The sequence below is a fragment of the Lagenorhynchus albirostris genome, chromosome 17 (genome assembly GCF_949774975.1).
Source record: "Lagenorhynchus albirostris chromosome 17, mLagAlb1.1, whole genome shotgun sequence".
In the NCBI taxonomy this organism is placed as follows: Eukaryota; Metazoa; Chordata; class Mammalia; order Artiodactyla; family Delphinidae; genus Lagenorhynchus; species Lagenorhynchus albirostris.
In genome coordinates this window covers 66,853,356-66,863,546 of record NC_083111.1, presented here as the reverse complement: position 1 = coordinate 66,863,546, position 10,191 = coordinate 66,853,356, and positions in this window count along the sequence as shown.

The following is a 10,191-nucleotide window of genomic DNA, read 5'->3' as shown; positions in this document are numbered from 1 at the left end:
GAATTGAACCATATACCATGTTTAAACCAGTCTCTGTGGAGGAGAATGGAACTACTACGGTTCACTTAAACCAATCAGGATTGACTTCCGAAGTAAATCCACCTAAGAAAGGGTAGATTCCCAAACAAAAAATCAGGTCATTCACTGCCCGCAAAGAAAAAGTTTATTGGATAGGATAACATGACGTCTGAGTTTCAGATAAATGGAATGTATACTTTTACAAGAAAAAATTGTTATCTATTTAAAAGCAAACCTAACTGGACACCTTGTATTTTTATTTGCTCAATCTGGCAAACCTACTTCTAGAATTTGCCAAGAAGAATAGGAGGAGAGAAATGTGTGGGGAGTAAAATTTCGTCTTCTGGTAGAAATGGCCCCGGGTCCTGGTTTAAATTTGGTGAAAAGAATGAACGGGGCTTTTATAAAAATACAAACAAAAATGTGAAAGGAGAACTAAGGCACAACTGGTGCCTTTTACAGACTCTTATCGCTGCTCTTTCTTCATTCTGATCAGGTCGTTTTCTGGCACAGAGCTCCTAAGATCCTTGGAATTTTCTAAGCGATGAGAGTGATAAAGGTCTTTTGTTATGTTAATGAGGTAATTTTTGGAAAGCCTCTAGGTCACCTAAGGATGGGGGCTGGTGGCCAGGGGAGGCATTCATGTGATTAGAGAACTTTCAGTCTCCTCACACTGCCGGCCCCCCACCTCCTGGGAGGGAAGAGGGGCTGGAGATTGCATTTAACCACCAATGACCAAAGATTTAATCAATCATGCTTGTGTCATGAAAACTCCATTCAAAAAAAAAAACCCAAAAGGACAGGTTTCCAGTGGGTGAACACATGGAGATTCAGGAACAGTGGTGCAAACAGAAACAAGACTTGTCTCACCTGAACCAAAATTCCTAAACATAAATTTCACTGCCTCAGAGAGCCTGGCGTCCTTGGATCACTTGTCTTGTGAGGCAGTTCCTAGGCTTCTGTATGTTTTAGATTTGAAAAAATTGTCAAAATCATCACCATGACAACCAGAGTCTGTACTGGTATTGCTGCTTTGTTTTCATTATGAGTCTTAGAAAAACACTAAATGCCTAACTTTTTCACTGGCTGTTTTATATTCGTCCAGTCAGCCCCTTCTATGGTTGAACCACAAGCATCAGATTTTTTAATTTTCTTTCTTTCAGCTGCTATGACAGAAGCCAGACAAATACAAAATCAGCATGTTTTGAGTACTGCAGATGAATGACAACTGGCAATATGTTTACACTTAGAAACTGTCCAAAACACTTTCATATAAATTTGTTGAAAACGTCTGCAGGATAAGGCAGCAATTATAAATCTCTCTCTTGAAGACCATAGGTTTTATTAAGCACAAAAAACAAATGACTTAACTCTAAACAGAAAAAAAAAAAAAATGTAAAAAAAGAAAACTAGTTCATTATTGTTACCTTGTTACCAAATGCCCAGTTTCATTGTTTAGATGCAACTGAAGTGATTGACAATGGGTAGAATATAGTCACGACTGTTCTCTCTTACACTAGCCTTGTTTTACGAGTTTTCTTATCTGAATTATTCTCCACAGACCTAGATTATCCATTAAGCATAGAAGTTTACATTTCAGAGGGATAAGAGATGGACTCTGAAAAAAAAAAAACAATTTGACAAGAGAATCTTTATCTCTTTATAGAAAATGTCAGGAAACATAAAGGAGAAAATGATTTTTTAAAAAAAAGGCCATGGTTGAGTTTAATTACAAGAACTTTGTCTCAAGCTGATTAATTTATAAGGTACGTTCTTTGTGCAGCCCCCCGGGTCCCTTCAGTGATCTCGAAAGTCCAGAGAAAGAACATAAAACATAGAACCTCAAGAAACAAAATACTTATAGATCCAAGTGATTTACTTCGTTTTCCCTGTAACTAAATGCGATTCTCTAAGAGACTCATACTTCTGATTTCATATATTCCCTTTTCAGAAACAGGGCTTATCATCTTTTTTGCTTTCACAACACTCTACGGTGTTCAAATCAACTCAACACATATATTTTGACCACCAATCATGAGTGAGACCCTCAGTGAGACTACACAATGTTAGAATGAGTAAGATCACGCTTACCTTCCAAGAACTCAAAGAACAATCTGCTCACACTATACATAAAATAGATAACTAATAAGAACCTACTGTATAGCACAGGAACTCTACTCCATACTCTGTAATGACCCATATGGGGAAAGAATCTAAAAAAAGAGTTGATACATGTATTCACTTTCCTGATTCACTTTGCTGTACAGCAGAAACTAACACAACATTGTAAATCCATGCTTGATGGATAATCTAGGTCTGTGGAGAATAATTCAGATATTAAAAATCGTAAAATAAGGCTAGTGTAAGAGAACAATCGTGACTATACACATTGTCAATCACTTCAGTTGTATCTAAACAATGAAACCAGGCATTTGGTAACAAGGCAACAAATAAAAATTAAAAAAAAAAAAAGAAACTGCCTTGGAGCACTGCTAAGTGACCCAAAACTGGCCGAAGGTGGAGAGGTTGAAATTCAGGAGAAGGGAAAGCACTGGATGAATTTTCATGGCTTTTTAATTGAAGACATGCCCCAATTAAGTTCTACAAAGCACAGCTACCATTTAAAAAACCCACATATTTACTGGAGAATCAGAGGATAGGATTCAGTTCAACAACAGCTGCTGAAAAGGGAGGGAAGAATTCCCCAGAAGAAGAGAACCAGAGAGGGAATGCTCTAAAATCCGTGCCTGAATGCTGCCCGAGTCGCTGGCTGACCTCTGAACAATGTACGTTCCCCCTCATTTTGAAGCTTTTCATTGGTTCTTCCTTTCCCTAACATGTTCCTCCCACCCCCGCCCCGCCTCCATCTCTCTCCGCTAGCTCATTTCTCACACTTGAGTAATTTATGTCCACATTCCCTTTCAAAAGGAAAAAGTCTTTCAGACTCTTACTGTTCATGAAAACGATTTTTTAGTATAATGTTACTTAAATATGTGGGCAGCGAATTCTTATGCCTCTAAATCTCATAGAGTTTTATAGTCAACGTGTATACAAATTAAATACAACAAATCTATAAAATTCAAATCAACAGTATGACAAATGATGCTGTTGTGTAGAAAACTGACCACGTTCACCCTGTGACTATGGCCCTGCCTGCTCTGGCCCAGTCTTTGAGTTTTGCATAAGATGACTCACTTCTCACCATTCCTCTCTATTCAAACTCCTACAAGACCTTCAGCCACAGAATGGACCCTGAGAGGGTCTGGCCTCTTCCTGTAGCAGATATCATGTTGCCCAGCTTCACCTTACTTTCTGTATGTAGCACTCCTGAACTTAGGTGTGCCTCCTGCAAAATAGAGATAATCATGGTACTGTTGATTCTGTATGATCATCATGAGGATGAAATAATGCCTGCAGAGCCGCCGGCACATGTCTTATACATAGTAAGTGCTCAGCTCATGTTTTCTACTCGTTGTTCGGTGCCCACCCCATAGCACTTCTGCTGTCAGATTTTCGAAATGTAACTTAGCCACAGCCATGTCTAAGAGCTGGAAATGCTCTACCAGAGGCTGATGTCTAGGTATGAAATAGGTAATGGGTTGGACTATTTCCTTGAATAGTGAATAATAAGTTTAATTTATATTAAATTAAACTATATTAACATAATTAATTACAAGTATAATTTTAAATTATATATGTATATTTAAAATTAGATTATAGTAATTAAATAATGATGGACCTAAGTTAAAATAAGTTTTAATTTTTTTAATTTTAAGAGTTTATGTGCTATAATTCTTTATTTCCTAATCTGTACTTTAAAAAAATACTTTCACTGCAAATAATAATCTAATTCAGAATGACTTAAATGGGGGTAATTTTTGTCACCTAACACAGAATCCAGAAGTTGCTGACATTGGTTCAGCTGCTTAAGGATAATACCAGTGATCCTGGCTCTATTTTCTGCACTACCATCCTTACTTGTTGGTTTTTGTTGTATGCTTGACACTCACGGTCATAAGAAGGCTGCTGCACCTCCAGACATTACATCCAAGTTCCAGATAGGAAGAAGGGGAGGGACAAAAATCTTCTCACTCACAAGGCTTTGCTTGTCCTTTGGGAGGGGTGCCCTCCCCAGGAGACCTTCCCTAATATTTCATCAGCCAGAATTGGATCACATGGCCACTCTTAGACCAATTAAAGGACAGAGGTGACATGATCAAACCAATTTAGATCAGTCACGATCGACTCCCTTGGGTTGAAGTAGGGGCTAACTCATGCCGAGATCCCTTCCCCAAGTGCCTCCATGAACACACTGGCAAAGAAGGGGGACCACCAGAAGGGTAGACCGTGGGTTGTGGACAGGGTCTGCTGCTCCAAGCATGACTTGGTTTAATCCAGGGCAGACCAAGAAGACAGCCAACTTGTAGACATAGCCCAGGACACTCCCTCTCATGAAGCTCCCAACCAGGGGGCCCTGTGCAAGCGCCAAGTGAAAATCACAGCACACTTTTCCCCAGACAAACCCAGTGTCACAAGCCCTGGTGATATTCCCTTGGCCGACCCTAAGGCCACCTGCAGCCTCAGCTCCTGTGAACTCTGCTGCCTTCCCACCCCAAGTACCGATGTCTCTCTCCCTAAATGTATCCTCAGCCCCAGAAGTATGCTCAGCCCACTGTCAGGGCAGGTCAAAATGTTACCTGATAACTGGGTTCGCCTCTTGGTGGGTGTCAAGCCAAAGGACACAACCAAGCCAAAGGACACAACCAAGCCAAAGAGCAACAGAAGAAAGGACTTATCATTTGCAGCAACTAAGGAAAACACCGAGAATCTTTCTCAAAGCAGTGTCTCCTAGAGTAGCAAAATTGGGAATGTTTTAAGCTAAAGGTATGAATGAGCATATTCATGAATGGGCTTGGGCGATGGACAGAGTCCAAGCTGTAGTTGATTGAAGTCAGGAGGGTTAGAAAAGGTCAACATGATCCCTTAGGTTCCAGTTCTGGTGGTTGAGGCTTCAGGCTAATCTTTACTATTGAAACAGAACTGGGAGTCTTCACTGGGAGTCTTCACCACTGTTAAATTATCTTTGCTATTGTTACTTCTCTTGCCTGATAAGTTTGCCCTTTTGTTCTCTTAAGATCATTATTACTGACACCTGTTCAAGGATAAGCATTGTGGCCAGGCTTAGATCACAAAATGGCTTAGGCCAAAAATGGCTTCTCTTATGTCAAGCAAGCCATGCCTGTTTCTCCTTCTCTGGGGACCCCCTATCTTATCTGCTCACATTTTTGCAGATGCAGTTAAGGTAAAATAGGAGATTTGGGGCCTGACCTAAGCACAGGAAGCTTTCAATCCGGTCTGGAGGTCAGACAGGGAAGTCAGAGAGTCACAGGGTTAGAAGGATTCAACACAGGAAAGATTCCCCAGGGCTTTAGAGCTAGAAGGGGACTGTGTCTGGGGAAGCAGGCAGGCTTTAGGAGCTGCAAGTAGCTCCAGACGGCAGGCAGATGGTCAAGGAAACAGGGAGGGCAAGGATCTGAACCCTGCCATAACTGTGTGAGCTTAGCGGAGGCCCGGAGCCCCAGAGGAGGACTCCTGCCACCCTGACTCTGCACCTGGGACTCTTGAGCAGAGAACCCAGCCACGCCATGCTAGGACTGCAGACCCCCAGAAGGGGGGATAAATAAATGGATGTTGTTTTAAGCCACTACATTTTTGGTAATTAATACATAGCAGTAGAAATCAAATACATCTGAAACATTTTCTTAAATGAATTTAAAAAATGATGGAATAAGTGTTCATCTTTGAGGCTCAGTAACACCCCTGCCACCACCATGCTGACTGTTGTCTCTAAGCCCCAAATCCACCCTTCTGTTCTCACTCTGTAATGCCCGGGCTGAGTCAGACGCTCCTGCAGTGAGATACCTTCTCTGGAAATTTATTCATAATCAACCTGTAGGAGTAAGTCCTCCAGTTCTCCGAGTAGTTTTCCAAACGAACTCAACCCACAGTTAACAGGACTGGGGGTGATGGGTGAAGAGGTGCTTACTCTGTGCTGTCCTCATGCTAGTTAATTCCCTCAGAGAAAGGAGGATTCAAAAGTGAAATACTGCCACCCACCGGAAGAGAAAAGCCTGCAAACAAATATTAACAGAAGCTACTGAAACAACTCAGGTCCTCAGCAGTCCGGACTCCTGAGCTTTCAACACAACTTCTGCGCTTTGCCTGAGTCCTAATGCCAACACTCCAGGGACCTGGACTGTGATTTTTTAAACACCAGCAATAAAAACACTAAGAGATGAAGCTAAAAGTTGAATCCGGCAGCTGTGCCCTTTTGGCATTCTGGATTTTCAATGGTGTTCAAAAGACAGAGAGCAGGAATGGCCTAAAGGTCGGTTTTGACTTGACTGTCCTGTCTGGGATTCAGCAGATGCCTGCTTGGAAAATGAAAGCCATTCATACTTTTTTCTCATGAGCAAAACATACAAAATCAACAAACCATTTCAAAGCAGACTGCCACCATTATCTATCCAACACAATTTACCCCAGCTCCCTTTACCCCAGTCTCATCACACCTTGAAGTTCCTTGGACATGCCAGGCATGCTTCTACCTGTGAGCCTTTGCATACTGTTTCCTCTCCCTGGAACACTCTTCCCCAGATGTCTACATGGCCCACATTCTCTTTAAGTCTTTGCTTAAATGTCACCCTCTCATTCTTCTCTGGCCAGCTACTGATAAAGTGTAATTCCAATTCCTAGTGTTTCCCATCCTTCTCACCATTTTTTTCCCCCATAGCAATTATCACCTTCTAACCTGCTATACAATTTACTTACTTTGCTTACTGTCTCCACTAACTACAATGTAAACTCCATGAAGACCAGAATTTGTCTTATTCACTGATCCGCCCCTTTACTAAAACAGCATCAGTAGACATGATAGTAAATGTACAATTAGTACTGAATGTACAGATGAAAGAATATTATTCACACTCTGAACAATATGAGCTTAGAGTGCTTTAACTCTATGTAATCTTCTCCTGACTCACATGACTTTATTTTTTAGGATTTTAGCCCTATTTCTTTACTTTCCCAAATTAAATATCATATTATTTTCATTCAGAAAAGAAGTTTAAGATTAATCAACATCTTTGCTCAGCATTCCTTCTCATATAACAGACATGCCTTGTGGAAAAACTTACTTGAATTTTTTTTTTGAGGTTAGTCTAATGATAAACTTTTTTATATTTGAAAATGTCTTTTTCACATTTGTTCCTGAAAGATAGTTTTGCCAGATTCACAATTGTTAGGTCAACAGTCATTTTCTCCAAGTACTTTGATGATGTAATTGAATTGTTTCCTGAGTTCATTACTGATGAGAACATTATTGATATATACTATGCACTGGATTCCTGTATCTCTGGATTCCTATCTTTCATCTGTTCTGGATCATTCTTAGCCCCTTTTCTTTGGGATTTATCTCACTTCATCTTTTTATCTTCCTATTCTAATCCCACTAAATAAAAGGACAGTAAGAGTACACTATGAAAAATAAATGCCCATAAACTCAGTAATCTAGAGGAAACAGACCAATTCCTTGAAAGACACAAACTACCAAAACTCACTCAAGAAGAAATAGCTAATAGGAATAGAGCTATTAAAGAAATTTAATTTGTAGTTCAAAACCTTTCAAAAAAGAAAAAAAAAAGAAACCTGCAAAAGAGTGACCAACAAAAATCAAAGAAGTTATAAATAAATGGAGAGATATTTGTTAGGATATCAATCCTCCTCCATTTGATCTATAGATTCAATATAATTTTGATTAAAATCTTTGCAGGCTTGTGTGTAGATGCTGAAAAGCTGTTTCAAAAATTTATATGGAAAGGCAAAGGAACTAAAAGAGCCAAAATCAATTCTAAAAACAACAAAGTTGGATGACTAACAGGATCCAATTTCAGCATGGTATTAAAAGGACAGACACATTGATCAATGAAACAGAACCGAGAGCCCAGAAATAGACGCACACAAAAAAATGCCAATTGATTTTTTCAAACCACTTTACTGAAGTATAATTTACATATGATAAAATTTACTTGATTTAAGTGTACAATGCAATTTTTTTGGGTAAACTTAAGAGTTGCACACCATCAATCACCGCAATCCAATTTTACATTTCCAGCACTCCAAGAAGATGCCTTATACCCTATTTGCAGTCACCACCCCCCCATTTCCACCCCAGGCAACTACTGATCTACTTTGTCTCTACAGGATCATCAACTGATTTTTGACAAAGGTGCAATGGCAATTCAGTGAAGAAAATATAAACATGTATCTCATACCGCATATTAAAATTAGCTCAAATGGGTCAAAGACCTAAACATAAAACTATAAAACTTTCAGAAGAAAATGAAAACTCTGCACCTTGGGTTTGGTGATGAGTTTTTTGATAACAGCATCAAAAGCACAATCCGTTAAAAAAAAAAAACCCAAACCGAGAAACCAGACATTGTCAAAATTAAAAACTTTTGTTCTTTACTTTAAAAGACACTATTAAGAGAATGAAAAGACAAGCTAGACTGGGAAAAAATATCTGCAAAACACGTATCTGATAAAAGACGTGTACTCAAATACTTACTGAACTCTTAAAACTCAGTTAACACCTAGTTTTTAAAATATGAGCAACAAATTCGAACAGATACCTCACCAAAGAAGATATATGAATGGCAAATAAGCGCATGAAAAGATGCCCAACATCATTTTTCACTGGGAAAATTAGTTATTTCAACTACAATGAGATACCATTGCAGTGGGAACCCTCATTCATTGCTGGTGGGAATGCAAAATGGCAGTCACTCACTTTGGAAGACAGTTTGGCAGTTTTTATAAAGTTAAATACACACTTACCAATGACTCAGCAATCCCACTCGTCGGTATTTACCCAAGCAAAATGAATTGTTTGTATTAAAACCTGAACATGAATGTTAAATGATAAACAAACCTTAATACATCCATACAATGAAATACTCAGCAATAGAAAAAACAGAGCTATTGATTCACACAACATGTATGAATTTAAAATGCATTTTGCTATGCAAAAGAGGCTAGACGCAAAGGCTACAAATTGTACAATTCCACCATGTGTATGACATTCTGGGAAAAGCAAAATTATAGGAATGGAACAGATAAGTGGTTGTGAGGGGTGAGGTGAGGGGTTGAGTACAAAGGGGAATTTTTAGGGTGATCGAACCGTTCTGTATAGTACTGAGACAGTGTACACATGACTGCGTTTGTCAAAGACGACGCAGAGTAAATTTTCCTAGTGAAAAATCAGCTGGGGTGTTGAGAGATCCCAGATGGAATTCAGAGCGTGACAAATAAATCTGTTTTACAAATGTATGACATAACTTCAATGAAGGGAGTGGGGAATAAAATGAGCTGAACTAAGTTACTTTGGAAAATGAGTGAATACTATAAGGCTAAAGACAAAACAAAGTACTTAAACACTATACCCTAGTTGGTCAATTTGTTTCTCACAGGGGTACAACGTTAACTATTCTGAAACCACTTTATAAGTATTCTAGGGTTGAACAAATAAGCAAATAAATTGTAGATAAAAAGAGCCAGGTTTCTCATCCTCAGAGAAAGAAGTTATGAACAAGCGAAGAGGCATAACTAGAATGAACCTTGTAGTGCTAGATGAGAATCAGTTTAATATACATACAGATAGATGGATCTAAAAATAATGATAGAGATGTGTACCTATATATTTGTTAGTATACATATTTATATCTCTTAGGTCATTTCACTGGGAAGTTGTAGATGCAGTGGCAGCAAGCACACCTAAACCACAATCTTGGTTTCCAAGTACCATTCTGCACTGAAAGGAACCAGGGCTCCTTGGAGAAATAGGCTAATTCTAGGGCTGGCATCCAGATAATACCTGCAGTGCTAGAAAGTAAGACTATGGTCAAAAAAAAAAAAAAAAAAAAAAAAAGACGAGGGTACACCAGAAGGATTTAGGAGCCAACTTCAAAGAGTTCCCAATAGGCAAAGTTAAAACAATTTGCACAACAAAATAAATAACAACTGTACTGGATTTTAACCCAAAGTATAAAATAGCCATGATTGCATACTAATATAAATAAATGATCAAACAAATAGGGGAAAGGAACAAATCTT